The sequence below is a fragment of the Staurois parvus genome, unplaced genomic scaffold (genome assembly GCF_062004578.1).
Source record: "Staurois parvus isolate SC_StPar_1 unplaced genomic scaffold, SC_StPar_1.0 ptg000673l, whole genome shotgun sequence".
NCBI lineage: Eukaryota > Metazoa > Chordata > Amphibia > Anura > Ranidae > Staurois > Staurois parvus.
The window spans coordinates 30,001-52,504 of NW_028318469.1; the positions used below are offsets into that span (position 1 = coordinate 30,001).

At 40.5% G+C, this 22,504-nt stretch overlaps 1 protein-coding gene across 4 annotated transcripts in view; it reads left to right on the plus strand.

Annotated features, from left to right (window-relative positions):
* The first annotated feature begins 7,565 nt into the window (after positions 1–7,565).
* LOC149447679 (zinc finger protein 219-like) overlaps positions 7,566–22,504 on the plus strand; it is a 39,962-nt gene continuing 25,023 nt past the window's right edge. Inside the window, exon 1 of one of the 4 annotated variants that reach the window (XM_089652196.1) lies at positions 7,566–7,647. The gene's annotated coding sequence lies outside the window, so the exon portion shown is untranslated. Of the gene's footprint in view, positions 7,648–8,549; positions 9,189–14,416; positions 14,500–22,504 lie in introns of those variants that run through there. The other 3 variants (XM_089652193.1, XM_089652194.1, XM_089652195.1) reach the window with 3 other exon arrangements.

The window sequence follows — 22,504 nt, forward strand, 5'->3', positions numbered from 1 at the left end:
CCCAGTCAGAGTCCTGACCTCAACCCGATTGAAATGCTGTGGCATGACCTTAAGAGAGCGATTCACACCAGACATCCCAAGAATATTGCTACACTGAAACAGTTTGGTGAAGAGGAGTGGTCCAAAATTACGCCAGATCGTTGTGCAGGTCTGATGTGCAACTACAGGAAACGTTTGGTTGAGGTTATTGCTGCCAAAGGAGGGTCAACCAGTTATTAAGTCCAAAGGTTCACATACTTTTTCCTCCCTGCACTGTGAATGTTTACATGTTATGTGCAATTAAACCATGGCAACATCTAATGTTTGTGTAGTATTATGTTCAGCAGACTGTGTTCTTCTATTGTTGTGACTTAGACGACGTTCAGAGCACATTTTATGCCCAATTCATGCAAAACTCCACGTAATCCCAAGGGGTTCACATACTTTTTCTTGCAACTGTGTGTGTGTGTGTATATATATATATATATATATATATATATATATATATATATATATACAGTTGTGTCCAAAATTATTCAACCCCCAATGCTGTAAAGGGGTTTAGGGACTATAGTGTACATTTGGAATTGTATTCAGAATCAAATCCTACAAGGACGTTGTAACTACCCAAATGCAACTAAAATGACATCAATTGTTTATGTAATACAGTAGTAAATGGTTCTTATGTGGTTTCTTCATTGCCACAATTATTCAACCCCTTAAAGACTACCACTCTGAAGAACAGAGGTTCATACAGGTGCTTTCCATCAGGTATTGAAAACACCTGTGGATGTCACCGAGCAGCAATCAAGCATAATAAGCACCAATTAGGCAGCTTTAAAATGACTGTGATACTCAGCTCCTTCTAGACATTTACTGGTGTGGTTACAAACATGGTGAAGGCAAGAGAATGGTCCAGGAAGACAAGAGAAGAGGTGATTTCTCTTCACAGGAAGGGCAATGGCTATAAGAAGATTGCAAAGATGTTAAACATACCAAGAGACACCTTAGGAAGCATCATTCGCAAATTCAAGGCAAAGGGCACTGTTGAAACGCTACCTGGTCGTGGCAGAAAGAAGATGCTGACTTCGACTGCTGTGCGCTACCTGAAGCGTAGAGTGGAGAGAAGTCCCCGTGTGACTGCTGAGGAACTGAGAAAAGATTTGTCAGATGTGGGTACAGAAGTTTCAGCCCAGACAATAAGACGCACACTGCGTAATGAAGGCCTCCGTGCCAGAACTCCCAGGCGTACCCCCTTGCTGTCTCCAAAGAATAAGAAGAGTCGACTGCAGTATGCCAAAAGCCATGTGGACAAACCACAAAAGTTGTGGGATAGTGTTCTGTGGACTGATGAAACAAAATTAGAACTGTTTGGGCCCATGGATCAACGCTATGTTTGGAGGAGGAAGAACAAGGCCTATGATGAAAAGAACACCTTGCCTACTGTGAAGCATGGTGGAGGGTCAATCATGCTTTGGGGCTGTTTTGCTTCTGCAGGTACAGGGAAGCTTCAGCGTGTGCAAGGTACCATGAATTCTCTTCAGTACCAGGAGATATTGGATGGAAACGTGATGCAGTCCGTCACACACCTGAGGCTTGGGAGACGTTGGACCTTTCAACAGGACAATGATCCCAAGCATACCTCCAAGTCCACTAGAGCATGGTTGCAGAGGAAAGGCTGGAACATTTTGGAGTGGCCATCGCAGTCACCAGACTTAAATCCGATTGAGAACCTCTGGTGGGACTTAAAGAAAGCAGTTGCAGTGCGCAAGCCTAAGAATGTGACTGAACTGGAGGCCTTTGCCCATGAAGAATGGGCGAAGATACCCGTAGATCGCTGCAAGACACTTGTGTCAAGCTATGCTTCACGTTTAAAAGCTGTTATAACTGTAAAAGGATGCTGTACTAAGTACTAAGATTGAATGTCACTTGGGGGTTGAATAAAACTGATAATGCTGTGAGCACAGAAAAGACATTTGTGGTTATTTCATTATAACTGTTATGTTATATTTGTCTGACCTACAAGTGCCTCTTTAATGTAAATGTAAGCAAGATGACTGAATGATCAAAAGCAATGTCAAACTGGCCAAAACACTCAATTTCAGTGGGGGTTGAATAATTTTGGACACAACTGTATATATATATATATATATATACATACATACATATATACAGTGGGGATCGAAAGTTTGGGCACCCCAGCTAACACTTTGTATTAATGTGCATAAAGAAGCCAAGGAAAGATGGAAAAATCTCCAAAAGGCATCAAATTACAGATTAGACATTATTATAATATGTCAACAAAAGGTAGATTTTATTTCCATCATTTACACTTTCAATATAACAGAAAACAAAAAAATGGCGTCTGCAAAAGTTTGGGCACCCTGCAGAGTTAATATCTTGTACTGCCCCCTTTGGCAAGTATCACAGCTTGTAAACGCTTTTTGTAGCCAGCCAAGAGTCTTTCAATTCTTGTTTGAGGTATCTTTGCCCATTCTTCCTTACAAAAGTCTTCCAGTTCTTTGAGATTTCTGGGCTGTCTGTCATGCACTGCTCTTTTAAGGTCTATCCATAGATTTTCAATTATGTTGAGGTCAGGAGATTGTGAAGGCCATGGCAAAACCTTCAGTTTACGCCTCTTGATGTAATCCCCCGTGGATTTCGAGGTGTGTTTAGGATCATTATCCATTTGTAGAAGCCATCCTCTCTTTAACTTCAGCTTTTTCACAGTGGCATCAAGTTACCATCCAAAATTTGCTGAAATTTTATTGAATCCATTTTTCCTTCTACTCGTGAGATGTTCCCTGTGCCACTGGCTGCAACACAACCCCAAAGCATGATTGATCCAACCCCATGCTTAACAGTTGGACAGAGGTTCTTTTCATTAAATTCTGTGCCCCTTCTTCTCCAAACGTACCTTTGCTCATTCCGGCCAAAAAGTTCAATTTTAACCTCATCGGTCCACAGAACTTGTTTCCAAAATTCATCAGGCTTGTCTATATGTTCATTTGCAAAGTTCAAACGATGATTTTTGTGGTGAGGACGTAGAAGAGGTTTTCTTCTGATGACTCTTCCATGAAGACCATATTTGTACAAGTATCTCTTTATAGAGGAATAGTGTACCACACTCCAGTGTCTGCCAGATCTTTCTGGAGGGAGCGTCCAGTCAAACGTGGGTTTTGAATTGTTTTTCTCACAATCCTGCGAGCTGTTCTGTCTGATATTTTTCTTGGTCTTCCAGATCTTGCTTTAACTTCCACTGTTCCTGATGACTGCCATTTCTTAATTCCATTCCGAACAGAGGATATTGACATCTGAAAACGCTTTGCTATCTTCTTATAGCCTTCTCCAGCTTTGTGAGCGTCAACTATTTTCAGTTTTCTAGACAACTGCTTAGAAGAACCCATGGTGCTGATTGTTGGGGCAAGGTCAGATGAGTCTGGGCATTTAAAACCTTTGAGATTGACATCACCTGGTCTTCCCAGACGATGATTGAGAACAATCAATGACACTGGCAGGTTTCAGCTTGGCAAAGGGGGCAGTGCATGCTATAAATTCTGCAGGGTGCCCAAACTTTTGCAGACGCCATTTTTTTGTTTTCTGTCATTTTGAAAGTGTAAATGATGGAAATAAAATCTACCTTTTGTTGACATATTATAAGAATGTCTAATCTGTAATTTGATGCCTTTTGGAGATTTTTCCATCTTTCCTTGGCTTCTTTATGCACATTAATACAAATTTTTAGCTGGGGTGCCCAAACATTCGATCCCCACTGTATATATGTATGTGTGTGTGTGTGTGTGTGATTTTGCGCACCGCTGCCGCCCTGTAGCGGTATTTCTGCTAAAGCGGTTAAAGTGTATGTTACCCTAAATATTTTGTTTTTTTTCTATGTGTGTATTCATATATGTGTACTTTTATAACCCATAATCTCCATTTTCATGTACTTCTTTCATCTGAAGTACCTGGTTGATCCTGCCAGTTACCGTTCTTCCCTATTTTAAACTGACCACACAAAGCACAGAATCTGATCTTTTCTCGTAGGGTCAGTTTGCACACAGCATGCTTGCATTGGGTAGCTTGTTCAGCCACCAAACCCCCTTCCCAATCACAGCGTGCCAATGGCACACACCCCCTTGCCAATCACAGCTTGCCTATTACAGTTTGCCTTTTGAACATGTGCCCTGCTCAAGCACAGCCTGCATCTTTGCCTCATGCTGAACAGACTATGGAATACAGGCACACTGTGTGTCTGCACAGTGTCCTGTAACCCCAGCCCCACTATCAGGAAGAAGAGATGCATGATTACATGACAGAATTTTTTTAACCTAATAAATATGGTAAGAAAGATCATTTATGAAACTAAGCAAAAGCAGTTATGATGCCTGCACAGTTAACTGTATTAGAAAGTGTCTAACATGTACAGTGCTATTAAACCCAAAAGCAAACCTTTATTATAATGCAGCTTGCCAATTCTTACATGTGATGGCTGCATTAGCTTTCTTTCTTCTACTTTCATCAGCTGATCATGGTAGTAAGTCTGTTGTCTTTCAACAGAGACAAACCATTTAACACCAGCAGGAGTACTTACAATGATCAGATTTTAAGTATTTATGTAAAACCTTTAAAAAATGTTTGCTGTAACTGATTATAAACTGTGAGCTGGAGTTTGGCTTCAATTTGTTAGCGTATTTAAATATGCTAGTACATCTAACAGTACCCTTCCCCAGACTGACAATGCTGCTGTCAAAAAGGTGCTCCTGTATTCAGAGTGGGAACACGAATACAGGGGATGTGTTACTGGCCAGATAACCAGGTGAAAAGAGAGGGGAAAAAAGCCTAGGTAAAGATCACAAATACAGCCAACACATTTAATGACTGGTAAGGTGCAATATTTTGCATTTTTGGTTTTGGGTTTAATACCGCTTTATTATTTTAACAAGAATGCTTCCGACTTCCAACAATCTGAATTTCCTTGAAACATATTTTCTAAGCTTTAATAGTTCCTATATAATAGAGCTGTTCAGGTTTAGGAGCTGTGGTGCGCTTCTCAGTCAGAAAAGTCTCTTTGCAGTATTGTACATGGTTAGCTTTTGAAGACTATGTTATGCACATGCAGTACAGCATTGCCTCACGAACTGAGAAGACGATTGAAATGCTGGCCAGCATCCCCGTCATCCAGTTCCCCCATGTCACCCTGCACACCTGAAGCTGCACATCTATGCCACCTGATGCTACAACTGTCTGCTTGGTGCACATCCCTACCATCCAACTGCCCTGACACTGCACCTCTCTGCCATCCAGCACCCCTTTGTCATCTTCTTTTCTTCATTCAGAACCCCTATGACACCCTCCACCTTTGCCAATGCCCTACTACCCAGCCTCTGCTCCTTCCCTGCTATTCATCAGCCCTACCATTGGCTTCTTCTATCACAGCATGCTTGCCGCTACTCCCTCTGTTTCCCAATACCCCTGACACTGCATCACTTGACAGCTCCCCCCCCCCCCCACGACTCTGCACTATGCCACTGCTACCCAGCACCCCTGGCAGTGCATCTCCCTGCCATCCAGCATTCCTGATAACCTAACCCGTTGTCATTAAGTTCCCCTTAATCAGCAACCCAATGTCACTCTAGACACCTAATACAGATCCTCCTGGCATTGCTCTCCCATGCCACCCAGCATCCCTGCCACTGCTCCCTTCACTTCTCTATCACTCTGTCATTTGCTTCCTCATGCCATTCAGCACCCTTCTGTCACCCTACACCCTTGCCACTGTACCTCCACAGCTCTCCTTCAGCTACACCTCCTTGACACCTAAAACCCCTCATGGCTAACATGGAAACACTAAGAAGGTAGTTTTCCTGGGCTGTCTTCTTCCTCCCTTCTCTAAACTAATTCCCAGGTGCCTGTGGTGGGTTGCAACTAGTTTCTACCTATTGCAAGCTAGTAAACAAGTCTGGAGAGTCTCTGAGAGATACAGAACATCTTCTGAGACTCCATGAGACTTGCTTCAACCACTGGGAGCCTGTGAGGACCCTCAAAATTGGTGTCTCCTAAAATTTTTCGCTTGCATGTATACAGTGTGGAGCATATAACATACAGTACAATGTACAGACTGGGACACCCACCTCAAAGCTCCCATCAGTGGATTAGCAGGCTTGCACTTGCCAGGCTGCAGGAAGATCTGCACATTCTGACCAGCAAGCTTGATTTAGAGGGTTCTCTCTTACATGAAGCTCCATCTACTTCTTATGCATCATTTCCCTACCCCTCTCACTGTTGGCCCAGTTCACACAACACAAAAAAACCTGTAGGGAAAAAAGTTAGGAAATATAGTTACCCTCAGCTTTAAACTGCAGGGGGGGATGTCATACTTCAGAGAATGCTGAGTAGCCCGAATTTCATTAGATGATGCTCGAGAACAGTGAAGGATGATCTTGTAAGATTTGGTCTACGCAGCATTCCCTAGGATATTGCAGGAAGGACTATGATGTCACCTGCACCAGGGCACCCAGGGCAGAAGTAAGGAGTATTTAATAAACTGTTGTGAATGTGCCCTTTATTCATAAAAAGCAGGCTTATTTCTGTCAACTGTTGTCATATTACTGTAAAACGACCTCTGCTTGGTTACTAGTTTTTGTATGCCTGTGTAAATAAACCTGATTATATTTGCCTAACCCTTTCCAGACTGCATACAGAAGTAACTACTATAATAATGTATTACAGTGAACGAATCTCTATAATAATTTATTACTATTAACTAATCCATCGGTGACTAATATTTTATATATCCAACTGACAAACATTGCAGTTAAAACTGGCGGCATCACATGTCAAGCTTTTTATGTACATAGTTGCTTCAACAGGAACCTGCCATGACAGAAAGTTGCCTGGCTTTTATGCTGAATCTCCAGCTACTTAGTAAGTCGCTAACCTGAAGCAAGTATGCAACTATTACAAGCAGTGAAAGTCCTGACTTCTGTACTAGCACAGTCACTGCCTTACAAATAAAGATGGTGAAAATATGTGAATTTGGAAAATCTCATACATCTTGGCTAATTGCATATATGCAGTATATGATTTGCCTGAATATATACTTTCAGATTTGTCTGTGGAGAGTTCTCTTTTGAGTTCATGGAATCAGGGTCTTCATGATACTTAGACTGGATACGTTCGTATACCTAATTCAGACAAATAGAAAAAAGGGGATTCACCAAATTTGCAGGGTTCTGAAATCAGTTTGCTCATTTGTGCTTACTAAGTAATAAAACTGGAGTATCTGCGTGACAGCTTGGCGACAAATAGTTGGGGTTAGGAATGGCAGTACAAATATATCTGATGACAGGAACACTACTATACATAAAAATATATATATATATATGTATTATTATATATATTTTTTTTTAATACGTTTTACAGGCATATTTTCTCATACGTGTCATCTATGTGTTTAAGAATTGTACATTAATGTGTACATTTGAGAAAGCAGTGTATCTGTCTGTGTGTAAGGTGATAGTGATTTCTTCTTTGCCTCTGTCTCTCTCCTCTGTGTTGTCATTCAGACTGTGTCCTCATTATCTGCTGATCAATAAATTGAGTCTTCACGGAGATGTGAGGAGGCACGAAACAAACAGGAAGACAGAGAAATGGAGACAGAAGATACAGGTAATATACCAAATAGAAAATGGAGCAGGAAAGAAGCATAGGAGGAGGGTTGATGTAGATAAATTAAAGGGCATATGGAAAGAGCAGATTTCTCTGTTTCAGGTAAATTGTAAGGAAAACAAGGAATGCAAAAAAGACACAGTGTGGGTGAGAAAGTAGAGAAGCAGGGGCGTTTTGTAAGAAGTCATAGCATAGTGCAGGTAAAATCCGGAATTTTACCCCTACACTTTAAATCACTTAACAGAATTGTGGCACACAGGCACAGAACTTTTGGTGTTGTGTAGGACTAACATTTATTAGTAGATAAAATGAAACATCTTGGTATCCTGTGTCAAAAGTGACAGAGCTTTTTTTTACCTGTACAAAAGGAGTGTTTTCTGTGGGTAGGACAGAGGTATGCAAATCGGAAAGTATGCCCTTTACACAAAATGTGTGCATTAGGCCATGATCCTGGACATTCTGTTATATTGCAGAAAGTATAAAACACCAGTCCAGACCAACAGCAGACATGACCAGAATGGTACCCTGGGTAAGCCCAGTTATAGACTGACAGAATTGCACCTTGCCACAAATGACCACCACAAAGTGAAGACAAAGGCAGAGGTGAGGACAGGAAAGAAAGCAATAATTAAGAGGGTCATGCGGAGGGGGGGGAAGTATAGGAGACACATAGTTCATGTGAGAGGGAAGAAGACTGCAGAAGGAGATGCAGGTGAAGGAAGATGACTAGTGTAGAAGACAGGCACACTATATGGAGGGAATCCATGTCATAGGGCATAGGTTGACAATAGGAAAGGTGAGATTCGGGATATATTATAGCTCGATTACTAGAGGGTGATAGACAAGAGAGCAGATGTGAGACTCATTGTGAGAGAAAGAACCTCAAAAGAATGATATAGGTGTAAAGGGGGAGGGACCATGTGAGGATTCAGACAGGAAAACTGTGGGAGCGAGGAAGCTACGGGGAGAGAAAAGCAAAAGAAAAGTGTACAGAAAAAGATCAAAAGAGAGAGTTCAGCAGAGTAAGGAAGAGGGAAAGCGGGACAGAGCAAACAATGAAGTGAGATATTAAAGGAATGAGTGAGGGAGAGAAGGAGGGAGAGAGAGAGATTATAGAATCAAAGAAAAAAAATCAGCCCAGAGAGAGTGAGAGAGACAGAGCAGTGTTGACAGACAGAAATTAATCAATAGGCAGACAGGAAGAGAGACAGGGGAAAGAGAGAGGCTCTGAAAGAGAGACTGTTTCTAAAAAGAGAGGGAAAAGGAGAGAAAGTGAGAGAGGCAGTCAGCGAGAGGAGAGAGATAGAGGAGGAGAAGGGGGAGGAAGGGGGGCATCCATTTTTGTGGCGGGGATTTGAGCTGCTTTTGTGTAACTCTCCCTGAGAGATCGCATGCTTGATGAAAGGCCCTTAGAAAATGCAAATTGCAGCACGCATGAAAAGCACAAAGAGGCATCTCGCTGTCCCTGCCATGGGTTTAATTCTTCACCAACCACGTAGCGCTGACGTCGGGAGCAGATAATCTCTTCTCTGCCCGGGAGTGTGAGTATAACACACAGACTTTACTGCTCGGGGAACACTATTTTATCCATTTATTGTCCGGGATCGGGGACTCTTATCCCGCATGAGGGTCTGGGGAGGACGGATGGAGTAGTGTATGGGAGGATGTGTTTTTTCTGGAGTGGGGGATAATTTGGGTTTGTTTTTCTGTAAACAGTGAAAGAAGGGAGTGAAATAAAATGAATTATTGGTTAAAAAACTTAGCAGGTGCAGAGGGTTAGTAGAGAGGAGGGGGGGAAAGAGAGAGGGAGGGTAAAGAGACACAGAGAAACGGAGAGAGAAAGAGAGAGGAAGGGAGGAAAAAGAGGAGAGAGGGAAACGGAGAGAGGGGGCGGAGAAAGGGAGTGAGAGAGAAGGAGAGAAACAGAAAGAGGAACGAGAGAGAGTGAGAGAGAATCCTGCGAAGGATGCACAGAGGCACCGGACGGAATGAGACTGGGAGAAGGGAGACAAGTGTCAACATGTAAAAACTCAAATAGCTTGATTGAGAGAGACTTTAAAACCAGGAAAGAAACATTAAGAGAACAACAGAGCAACTTTTTCCCTTTAAGTGTGTGTTTTTTCTTCTCTCACTCTCTCTCCTTCTATGCCGAGCATGGGGAAGGGGGGTAGGAAGAGGGGGAATGTGAGAATAAAGGAGGGAGGGTTAGGGGAATGAGAGGGTCTTTGTACTGTGAAGCAGTGGGGGGGTGAAGAGAATGAAGGAGGGGGGAGTCACAGAATAAGGTGAAAGGGTTTTTGGTGAAAGAAAGAGAGGACAGGGTGCAAGAGGGAGGGGGAGATATACAGGTTTAACCCTGTGCATCATGGAGTGAGCAGAAGACAGTTTGATAATAAGTACTTTAACCCTTGTCTGTGACAGAGCAGCCTGGACTACTTTACATGCCTTCCTGTTGGTGGAGAGAGGGTTAAGTGGGGTGCAGCAAAGGGTGGGTTCTCACCCCCGCCCCACATATACATGCCCGCCTGTCTGTCTGGGGCCTGGGCAGGGAGGGGGTAGAATGAGGCCTTGTGATTTTCTGTCTCTCGCTCTCTCTGTCTCTATTACATGGCTGAGTGAGTCTGAGTAATGAATGTGTGATGAAATTACACGGGCGCACACATACACACAGGAATATGCACACTCACAGATACATACAGAAACACACAGGCATGCAGAAAACTTATCAGCTTGTGTAAGTCTATCCACAGACAGCAGACAGAACCTGTCACACTGCAGTACACATATGAGATTACATGTACAGACACAGTTATGTATACAGTTACAGTGATGAACATTGGGCTTTTCTCAAGGGTATACAAACACGCACAGAAAAGTTATACATACATAGTCTCCAGGGTCTTTCTACATAAGGAAAACATAGGCATATATACCAACAGAGAAAGAAAAACACAAACTCCTCACTCTGGCATTTTTCAGTATTTTAGAATGTGCTTTCACACAGAAAGCAAAAGAAATAATTGGTGATCAAATAGTTCTGTAAATAGAAGGCATACCAGGGGGTTAACAAACTCCTCACTCTGGCATTTATCAGTATTATAGAGGGCAAGGGGAAATAATTGGTGATAAAATAGTTATGTATATAGAAGGCATGCAAGGGGGTTAACAAACTCCTCACTCTGGCATTTTTCAGTATTCTAGAGGGCAAGGGGAAATAATTGGTGATAAAATAGTTATGTAAATAGAAGGCATATAAAGGGGTTAACAGTCCTTGCAAACAACATGGATTATATGTTCTGAATAGAATTTTTATATACATTCACACAGTCTCAAATATTTGTTTTTAGATAATAATACTGCTGTGTTGGGAACAGTGCTGTATCATTTGCAGGATTAATATTCATTAAATTGCAGGAGACATGATCCTCCCATGTCATCTGTGCCCCAGAATGTATAATGGCGACTTGATGCACTGCAATAGAGGCACAGGTGCACAGACCTAAACATGCAGGGTTACACATGGAAGATATCGCACTCATCCACATAGTGGCATATAGAAAGGGAATAAGTGGCCACAAATATTCAGTGAGCAAAATAACAGGATCAGCATGAATGCATTTGCAAAGCAAAAAAAGGGTCCTGCTTGTGATAGTTTACTGTCTGATGGGAGATGATATTGGAGATGGAGGTTCCTCCTGCTGTGAAATGCACAGTAGCATGCATTACAGCTCTAAAGTATCAGGGCGCTCTGGGAGTGCTAGGAGAGCCAGCCACCCATATGGTGCTATTGAGGAATGGAAGGTGAAAGTGTGCTGCCCACATGGTGCATCCCCGTAGGGAACACATGGTGGCCACACAGCTGATTCCACTGGCTGTGATGTCTGTAGTGAAAATAGACAGACTAGCTGCACCTGATAGCCTTACCTCATTGAGGATTCTGACTGTTATAATGAAAATAAAATCTATTCCGAATACTGAGACAAAATATTTTAATTGGCTGCAAATTTTTAAAGTGGTTTTCTGCAGCTGTAGATCCTAATCTTTTTGTGCTGCAGACTTGTTTAGGATTTTACAGTTTACAGCTTTATTCAGGCATTGATACAGAATTCATAAGAAATCTGTATATCCTATAAAAAAGAAAAAATTCAGTTATTTTATACATCACTGATGCTGTACTAAATATCTGTATTCTCGTAAAGAGCACCCATGTATTTATCTGAAAGAACATTTACAGTATGTAGGCAATACAGTTAATAAGTGAGTTAACTTTTAAGAATTTTGTTAATATTTCATTTGACCCAAACTTTACCAGGAAAAAATATGCAGTCATCCTTTACTGTTCATCGTTTACTATTCAGACTGCAGTAAATCAATGGAAGGTGAAAGGAAGTTGCTGTTAGTTACTACATTTTTTTTTATGTCTTCAGTGCATTTTGTGCTGCCTATTTTTACAAACCTGATTAGATGATTTATATAGACATTGTACAAAGAACATACTGTGAGCAAAATATATTTGTGGTGTTTTGTTTTTTTTTTAACAGTGACAGCATTTTTGCTGTTGTGACATTATTGCTGAGGGCCATTCACAACTTCAAGTTCTGAAATTTTAAGTTTTGTGTGATGTGCTTAGCAAAGTATACATATTGGGGACATTTAGAATACTTACATGGGCCATGCCTGCTGGTGTCTAACCCCAAAATATCCCATTTACCTGACTTGTATACCCACTTTTCCTTGCTTGTTGCTAATCTTCCTGCTTTAAAAAAAAATGCCAAATTACTTTTTCCCTCTCTGCAAAGATGAACAGTAGAGTGGATGAGAACCGGCCTGCGCAATTACTGGCACAACCAGCCTCCCAGTGTGGCCATTTACAACTTTGTTATGTGACAATAATTTTCTGTGTTTGGTGCCATTACACTGCTCTGAAAATTTTTCTTACTGAACTCTGTAAGAAGAAATAGACCAGAGTTTTACATATTTTGTTTGTGCTGCACCACAAGTCAGTCCATGGAACCTACACTCACTGGCTACTTTATTAGGTACACCTTGCTAGTGTCAAGAAAATATCCCCCACACCATTACACCACCACCAGCCTGACCCATTCATAGAAGGCAGGATGGATCCATGCATTTATGTTTATGCCAAATTCTGTCCCTACCATATAAATGTCGCAGCAACCAGTCTGCCCACTCTCCTCTGACATCAACAAGGCATTTTTGTCCACACAACTGCCATTCACTGGATATTTTCTCTTTTTCAGACCATTCTCTGTAAACCCTAGAGATGGCTGTGTGTGAAAATCCCAGTAGATCAGCAGTTTTTGAAATACTCAGACCAGCCTGTCTGGTACCAACAATCATGTCACATTCAAAGTCACTTAAATCCTCTTTCTTCCCCATTCTGATGCTCGGTTTGAACTTCAGCAAGTCGTCTTCACCACATCTAGATGTCTAAATGCATTGAGTTGCTGCCGTGTGATTGGCTGATTAACAATTTGTGTTACCAAGCAATTGAAAAGGTGTAACTAATAAAGTGGACGGTGAGTGTATATGTTACAGTCAACCTGGTTTTTAACCAATTGAGAAAATGAGATTGTCATTGTTACTCATAGCAAACACTCAGACACTTGTATCTTTTAACTTGCTGTAGAAAAAAAAGGAAGGTAACTGTGTGCTTTGGGTACACAAACTTAAACTTTCCTCAAGCTTATCAGTGAAGGCTAGTAATACTAGGTTGCATATAGAAGGGCAGATATTGCCTCTAAAATGATGAGAGGGGAGTTACCCATCCATCTTCACACAGGTTTAAGTTGGCCATACATGGATTTCAGTAGCGACTGGACAAATTTAATTCATGTATGGGCTAGCTGGTTGTACACAAGTTGGTCTATTGATCGACTACTGTACAACCAGCCTGTCGGGTTTTTCCCAAACGATCGGTAACACTGGCTGTAGCAGACAACACTGATCATTGTATTCTGCCAGCGGGGAAGGCTTCCCGCAGGCAGAATACAATAGTTCAGCAGGAAGGATTCCCCCATTCACATTGAATGTGTGGATGGGGGAATCGGCTCTTTTTTTCCGTTCTGTATGTATGAAACATGTATGCCTGCCTTACTGAGTACAGAAACCTGCTGTGATGCTCATTTGAAGCAAAAGTTAAGAACTGACCCTGTGTGTAAGGAGATTTTGCATCAAGTTTGAAAATCTTTCTCTGTGATAACTAGTCCATCAGAGGGACTTTGTCATCACAAGTAGAACTTGAATATTAGATCATCGCTTTCTTGTTTGGGACTGTTTATGGCCATTCTATGTACACTAAGAAAAGCTATATATAGCTATATACCACTGAAACAACAGATTTGGCTACACATGCTAGTATACAAGTATTATGCTAAATCACAGTTGGTTGTGATTTAGCATAATACTTGTATACTAGCATGTGTAGCCAAATCTGTTGTTTCAGTGGTCACATTGTTGTTATTAATACAGGTTTAGTGCAACATACACACTGAAACCTTGCAGCCAAGTGTTAAAAATTCAAGATAGAATGTATATGCAGCCTGGCTACTCTTATGCCTAATATAGATATTATGTGTACATATTAATAGGTATATTTAGACCTGGCTACTGCATAAAATGTCTCTACAAAAATGTGCACAGTAACTTTAGTCCTGGCCACAGCACAGTATAAATCTATAACAATGTTGAATAATTCACACAGTCTGCCCTTTCATTGGTCCTGCAGCATTTATTCTATTAATGTAGGAACTACTATAATGAAAGTAGGACAGACCATGAGAATGAGAAATAGCAAGTGACACATGCCATTGCCTAGGGATACAGAGAAAGGTAAGTTTCAGTGCTTTGTTTCTTATGTCATACAACTTTATTACATTGGATTGTGCCTGTCCTTATTTAGTTTTCATGTGCCAATCAGAAAGTGGTAGATTGATAACATTCACCTCTGTGTCCTTGATCCTGTGGTCCACTGCTTAGAAAGTTCCAGTGTGATCGACTTCCAGGACTTGCTGCCTCTTTGCACATCTCTTGGACGTCTCCAGTGCCTTCTGTGAAACCAACACATAATAGAGTGACATCATAGGAGCAGGCCATAGGTCTAGACAGCTTGCAGCGGAATATGGGATGAGGGACACAAAAGTGAGTGTTGTTTACAAACATCTTCTACTGACCAAATCCTATGGTGTATTACATAGGGGTATAACAATTTTTAGATTCAGATATCCTATTTTGTTTTCTGACATGGACAAGTTATGTCTAAATTGCATGCTGAAACCTTGGGCCACAACATAAAAAAGGTTAATATACTGTTCTTTAATGCATTAAAGAAGCCACAGTGTCTGTGTGCAATGAGACAGGTGAAATGTACAAAGATAATAAATGTAATTTTCTGAAAATTGAAGGAAAGCATTCTTGTAATAACCACAAAGTCACTGGAATTATATTGGGCAAACCAATATTTTGGAGTCTGGTAAAAAAAAATTTCGATGACATGTATAATTTATTTGCATGACATACATAGCATTGCATGCTTTGCCTCAAATGTGATGTTTTCCTTCTATTAATGATATCACTATTCCTTAGTGTAGGGATAAAAAAACTGGCCATACACTGAGTCTTGTTCCTGATAGCGGCCCTGTTGCCACCACCCTCCTGCCCAGCATCCTTTGAAAAATTTGAAGGTGGAATATTGTCAGCTGAACAGCAGCTGCATCCAGTCAGATGTTGCAGCTGTTCAGATATTCTGTTGGCAAAGATTGTCAGTGTACAATAGCCAGCACTGCATATTCCTTCATCCATCTGTTCTGTATAGTATGGATTAAGGAATTTGTTGCATTTCTTTCAGCCTAAAGACCAGATGAAAAAGCATCTATCAGTGTATGGCCAGCTTTAGTTTGTGATGAAGTAATCTACCATAAATGCCAAAAAAGTATTTTCTAAATTTGACAGAAGCCACACATTTTCAGTGGCTAATACAATGTTACTGCTAGACAGAACTGAAATTGCTGAAAAATGCCTTCAACCTTATAGTGGACTCTGGGTGAGATGGTGCACAGAGTATCTGGTGCAGCTGTGCATAGGAACCAATCGGCTCCAAACTTTAGCTTGTTTAATTAAACATTGACCATAAAACTTGGAAACTGGTTACAATGCACAGCTGCCCCAGATTCTGTGTGCGCCCATTTTAGTAAATCTCACCCTTTATGGTGATCTGTAAAGCATTAAGGCCCCCCTTCTACAGCTTCTTGGGATTGTGAGCTGTGATCTTCGTTTTTACCTCGAGTACTACAGCTGATTAAAATAGTTATCCCAACTTAGCCACTCTACTGTTGGCAGACAAGCCCTGTGTTATTTTTTCTACTGTAAACTAAAAATGGAGTCCTCTTTCAAACCCTCCAATATAGTAACATGTGAATCCTCGCCCTACTACTGTTTACCTTTTATTCAGTGTTCTATGATCATTGCATGATTCATAACAGCGCTCTTGAACAGCTGGCCTCTGTTGCAATAATATTTAAGGGAAATTCCATGTAGTTATACAGTATGTGGAGTGATATTAGACCCTAATCGTGATCTGTATGTGACCTTATAGGGGGTCCACCTTTTTAGATTTGTTCTATTTGTGATCCCTGACATTTTTAAGGAATCTTATGAATTACATCATACTAGTTTTTTTTTTTTATATTGGTAAAGATAGTGAAGTGAGCAAATGAGTGAAATACACTTTCTTCTATGGTATAGCAAGTTAATGGCTTCCCATTTCAGGACATTGTGAGTAGAAGACATTTTGGTGTGCACATATCATATTCGAATACAATAGCATGCTTAAAGCTAATACAAAATAAAAAGTACAAAGTACTGTTAAAGTGAGTAGATTTTATGTACATTGACGCCTTGCCCGGTTAATATAATATATAATATATCTCACCTTTAGGCTGGCACACTCATACTGAGGCGGTGTCTCATGTGGGTAAGACAACAATGACTGCAGCATTGTGTGCAATAGTCATTATGAGTATTACGATGCCATATGCATACTTAATGCTGACAGGGATATGATGCATGTCATCGGAAGTGTCAGATCATTGCATCTCTAACAGTTGTTTTGTACATGGCTGCAGAGGAGCTGCTTGATTTCAACAATACAGAAGCAAGTACTTAAGCATCAGAGGCAAAACCTCTGCTATATCCAAAAATAATTGTGTTTGCACAATCCATATTGAGGGGGACTTCTGATTATATCTGTTTCCAGATAGAAGCATTAGTGCTTATGATGAAGTAAATGTTACTAGCATCTCTCATGAAGACAAGTCTTGATAGGAATTATGCACATAGCTCTTTTCTCTTTCCTTCTTATGTAGAAAGGGTAAATGCATGCATGTTTCTTGTAAGATTTACCCCAAATTATTTCTAAGTGACCTCAAAGATTTAAACACGTTATAATGTTTGTTATCTTTATATGGTTTGCATAACAATATTAATATACATCACTAAACTACATTAGAAACAACAAATGCACCAAGTAGTCGAGTTAAAATACTTATGCATTTTAATCTGTTATTTGTACATTATCATTGGGTCCAAACCAACCAGTTTGGATTTTTTTGCAAAGTTTGCAACATTAAACCAGTACAGAACAGAAAAATTAAAATGGGTTTAAAAACATATATTCACTTTACATTTAAAGTGGTTGTAGAGGCTCAAGGTTTTTACCTTCATGCATTCTATGCATGCAGTTAAAAACCCTTCTGTGTGCAGCAGCCCCCCATATTACTTACCTGAGCCACTTCGATATCCAGTTATGTGCATGAGAGCCTCGGCTCTCCAGGGACTCTCTTCTTATTAATTACAGCCAGTGAGCCAATGAGGAGAGAGAGGGGGCAGGGCAGGGCTGAGCCACGGCTCCATGTGTGAATGGATAGGCAAAAGAGTGACTTGGGAGTGAGCCTGCTTGGGTACCCCCCATAGCATGCTGCTTGACCTGAGGGCACTCTGCAGGAGGGAGGGGCCAGGAGCGCTGGGGGGGGGGGGGACACTGAGGAAAGGAGAATCGGGGCTTCTCTGTGCAAAACCATTGCACAGAGCAGGTAAGTATGATTTTTTTTGTTTTGTTTTTTTAAGCCCACAGCCTTTAATATCACTTTAAGTAAGATGGCACATAGATTCAAAATATCTTCAGCAAATGCGGCAGGTGAATCGAAAACTAACAATGTAGACTTTTGAACAGAGATGGCCAGAGTTTTGGACGCCTGACTATTAGATTTGTTTTACAAAGTAGAATGTGTTTCTCAATAAACTCTTGTAGAATTATAGTTTCTGGCATTTGGGAGGACATGGGATGATTTACTAAAGCTGAGGCGTCAAAATCTGGTGCAGCTCTACATAGAAACCAGTCAGCTACCAGGTTTTATGGCAAAACGTAATTGAACAAGCTGAAGTTAGAAGCTGATTGGCTATCATGCGCAGCTGCACCAGATTCTGAGTATTCCAGTTTTAGTAAATCTCCCCCACACATAATTTGGGATTCTGACCTTCTTGAAGGCCACCTCAAGAGATGCCGACCCTCTGTCGCTATGTTTTCAGGGTTACAAGCTTGCAAGTGTTGCCTTCCTTGCACAAACCAAGCCCACAGTAGACAGCCTTTCTGGTCTGCTGTAACTCTAATATGCAAACTATCTGTGGAGAGCTGGTAAATTGCTACTTACTCTCTGGTGAAAGGGCAGGGGAGCATTTTGGATTCATTGCCTATTCATATTGGCATATAATTAAATAATAATACAGATGCAAGAGTTTTTGGCTCCTTTCACACTGACGGTCCAATTGGGTCCGCCTGAAAAACTGACAGTTGGACCCGATCGGACCATCCATACACATCTATGGACCGACTGGCCTGCTGACATCCTCCAGCATTTGATCTGATCCTCTACACCAAAAGCAGATGGATGGAGATTCATTCCCCATCAGTCTGGTAGATAGTATGACAGTTGGGTGGAAACAGACAAGTGGTCCGTTTTTCCATTCGACTGACCCATAGAAGTCAGCGGGATGTTTCTGTGTATACTCTGCAGCAGTGGAGCGGACACAGACCGGTCATCTACCTGCTCAGCGGGGATCAGTGGAAAGATCCCCCGCTGAGCAGACTGATCCGTTGACAGGTCCACCCTATCTGAAAGGGGCCTAAAAAGGCATTATAAATTGAAGTGAAGCTGTCTCTCCTCTTGACCATTTAGTTAATTCAGTAAAAAATCAACAGTTAACTTTGAATGAGCATCAGTTTTTCCCAGTGCAGTTACTAAAATACTGATAAAGGAACCTCTGTAGAAAATAACTATAGCAATACTAGACCAAAGCATCACATTCCTGTCAGTGATAGTTACTTATGAATTTAATTTCTGTCAGAAATTTAGTTTCTGACAACTCTAAGGCAGGCAATACATTATACATGTTTTGCATTCAACCTTTGAGTTAAACAAAAAAAAAAATGTGCCAATAACCCCATCCACACATTGGATGTAGATGGATGAATCGCCCCCGCAGCGCTATTGTGTTCTGCCGGTGGGGAGCCTTCCCCACCAGCGGAATACAGTGATCAGTGTTGCTAGCTATAACTGGCAGCACTGATCGTTCAGGAAAAAAAACAGACAGGCTGGTTGTACACAAGTCTCTGTCTACATGTGTACAACCAGCTAGCAGCAGGTCCCTGCTGAACTTGCCAAATTTCAGTCTGTGTATGGCTAGCTTAAGTCTTATAAAAATAGTTTAGCTTTATACTGTATATACGTTAAGTTTTGAACAGAGTAGAGAGTAGTCTTTTTTTTTTCTTCTATTTTTTTTTTCTTTTGCCATTACCGGGAGGCATTTCCTCTCCAGAGACACAAAAGAAAATGTAAAGCAAATCTATCCAAAGTCAGGGGCTCCCTCTTAGGCTGGCTGTAGATAGCTAGAATTTTGAAGGAGAATTCTTATGAAAATTTGCACCAAAATTCTTAGAACATTTTCAGAACTTTCAAATGCCATTTGAAAGATTTTGTTTGACATTTGATTTTTGAATGAATGGACTTTACCAAATGAAAACCAGACCTTGTTAGAAATTAATTTGTTTGAGAAAATTTTCAATCTTGCTCCCTCAAATGTTCTTATCACTACAGTCCAAAACAAACATCGATTTTATCCACTAATGATTAGAAAAACAAACAAACTTTCTTAGAACATTCTTTTCATAAGAATTTTCATTAAAAATACTAATTTATGGCCAGCTTTAGGCTGGCCATAGACAGATCATTTTTATTTTTTCATTCAGCCAGCAGGCTGAAGCAAACAAAACAAATAGGTTCCCCCATCCAAACAAGCAAGGTGGACAAAAGAATCCTCCCTGCTGGGTCATTGTATTCTGACAGCAGGACTCATTACATCTCATTGAGAAAAATTTTCCAATGAGACAGATCATTAGAGCAACTTCTGTCGAGCAGGAACAGCCATAAATGGATCTAAATTTAGTTGGTCCCTTCTGAACCGGATGAGTTTCGATCCATCCATGGCCAGCTTTAGACAGTTGTTACTGGAACAGGTGTCCACACTGAAAGATTTCCCCTCACCTCCTATTGCAGAGACAATGTAAGTTTTCCCATCACTCTCCCTTTCTGTGACCAGGTCACCTGAAAAATAGGGTGGAGTTTTAACCCTTCTCTGCTCTGTCTAAAACTATAACAAAACAGTTTTGTCTTCATATAAACTTTAACTGATTGGTGCACGAGACTGTGGGATACTCCTAGGCAGATTAAATGGTATTAGCAAGGTGGAGTGGGGGCTTGCATATTTTCATCCCTCCAGCCAAGGAGATACAAATGCCTGCTGGTATGTCTTGGGGGGAGGGAATGCATTTTTCTAGTAAAACAAAGGTAAAAATTTAAATGTGAATACACAGCCCAGCTTTTGTAATATTTCAGGAGATATAAGGATAAATCTCCTAATGTTGATTCAAAATGATGAATTATGCTAATGCATTTCAGTAATTTTGTGTTGGTTTCTATGTTTTAGCTTTGATTTCTGTGTATTTCATGCTTTTATAAATAGGTGAAATAGGTGAAATGATTGGTGGTAAGCTGCAAATTACTAGCATAATGTATAGTCTGGACCTTTTAGATCTTCATAAATAGTGTTTTCCTACAAAGAATAAAGGCCCTTACAATAAAAAGTTATTGCACAATATGAAATTAGTGTGCGTGGGTTTGAAACCCAGATGCAGTTAAATGCAATACAGTTCTGTTTTTAGGTAAAAAAAACTTGCATTTGAGATCAGTTTGGGATGCATTTGAGATACTTTAATATTGATTTTTATAGATAGATGAAAACCAATTACCATGATTCAAGCAAAATCAATAGTAAATACAGCTAAACACTGCTCCATATGATCTAATTCAAAATTCTAATTGTCCAGATCCTCTAGAAATGCCTTACAAAAACAGTTTGGGGTTGAAACACAAACACCCACATGCAGTATACCTAAGACATGTATTGCATGACCCAGGAATCTCTGAGAGGACAATGGATGGCAATTTTGGACTACCTAAAGGTTTTTCCACAGATCTGAACATTCAGAAAAGATGAATTTTAGATAATTTGCTTAATGATACCATAGAAAAAGTAATGTTGCTCACTGTGCAACTAATTTTATCAGCACTAGAAATGATTCACCGGAAAACAATATGTAATTCAGAGAAATTGTTGCAGCAAAATTTTTTAATAGGTAGGTACAGTATACTGCTACAGCAGATCAAATTGAATAATTTTACAGCACCCTTCATTGTAATTACATTTTTAGAGCCCTCCCCCGATAATGCAAAGGTGATTGTTGCTATATAAATTCTGTATTATAATAATAATTACCTTTTTTTTAAACATAGGATTGTATTTCTAGCATAATCCATGGGTCACTTGGCACCATTATACTTGTAAAACATGGCTTTAGACATTTGTGTGCGAATGCTCTGGGTCCCCTTGATCTGTGCACTTAAAGGTTACAGTTATTGTCCAGTCAGTAGCAAATGCTAGTTACACTATTGCGCAGGTCAAATATCTTTGTGTAATACGACTCTAAATGTAGTAGGACCCTCACTGCTTTTGGTGCAAAATATCAATTACCGCCCCTAATTTCAGGCTCTAAGGCCTGTTAGGATACGGGTGCCAGCAATGGAAGAGCTCTGATAAGTTTTGACTCTTATTTTTGGTGAACAAATGTAGATTGTAGCATTTTTGTGTCACAGGTAGACATACCTTTTAACTGAGCAATTAATGACCAGTGTCTTACATTTAGTAGTCAGGGTTGTTGTGATTAGGATTGTCACACTTGTTAAACTGGACAGTCCTTGCTTTTTTAGCAACTTATGGTGAAAAATCTATATGTATGCTAACAATTTGTGGATTGTATACACTCACCGACCACTTTATTAGGTACACCTGTTGAATTTCTTGGTAACACAATTGCTAATCAGCCAATCATATGGCAATCACATGCCAGCAACTCAATGCATTTAGGCATCTAGACGTGATAAAGACGACTTGCTGAAGTCCAAACAGAGCATCAGAATGGGGAAGAAAGGGAATGTAAGTGACTTTGAACGTACGTGGTATGGTTGTTGGTGCCAGACAGGCTAGTCTGAGTAGTTCAAAAACTATTGATCTACTGGGATTTTCACGCGCAACCATCTCTAGGGTTTACAGAGAATGGTCTGAAAAAGAGAAAAAAAGAGCGGCTGTTGTGTGGATGAAAAAGCCTTGTTGATGACAGGAGAATGGGCAGACTGGTTTGAGATGATAGAAAGGCAACAGTAACTCA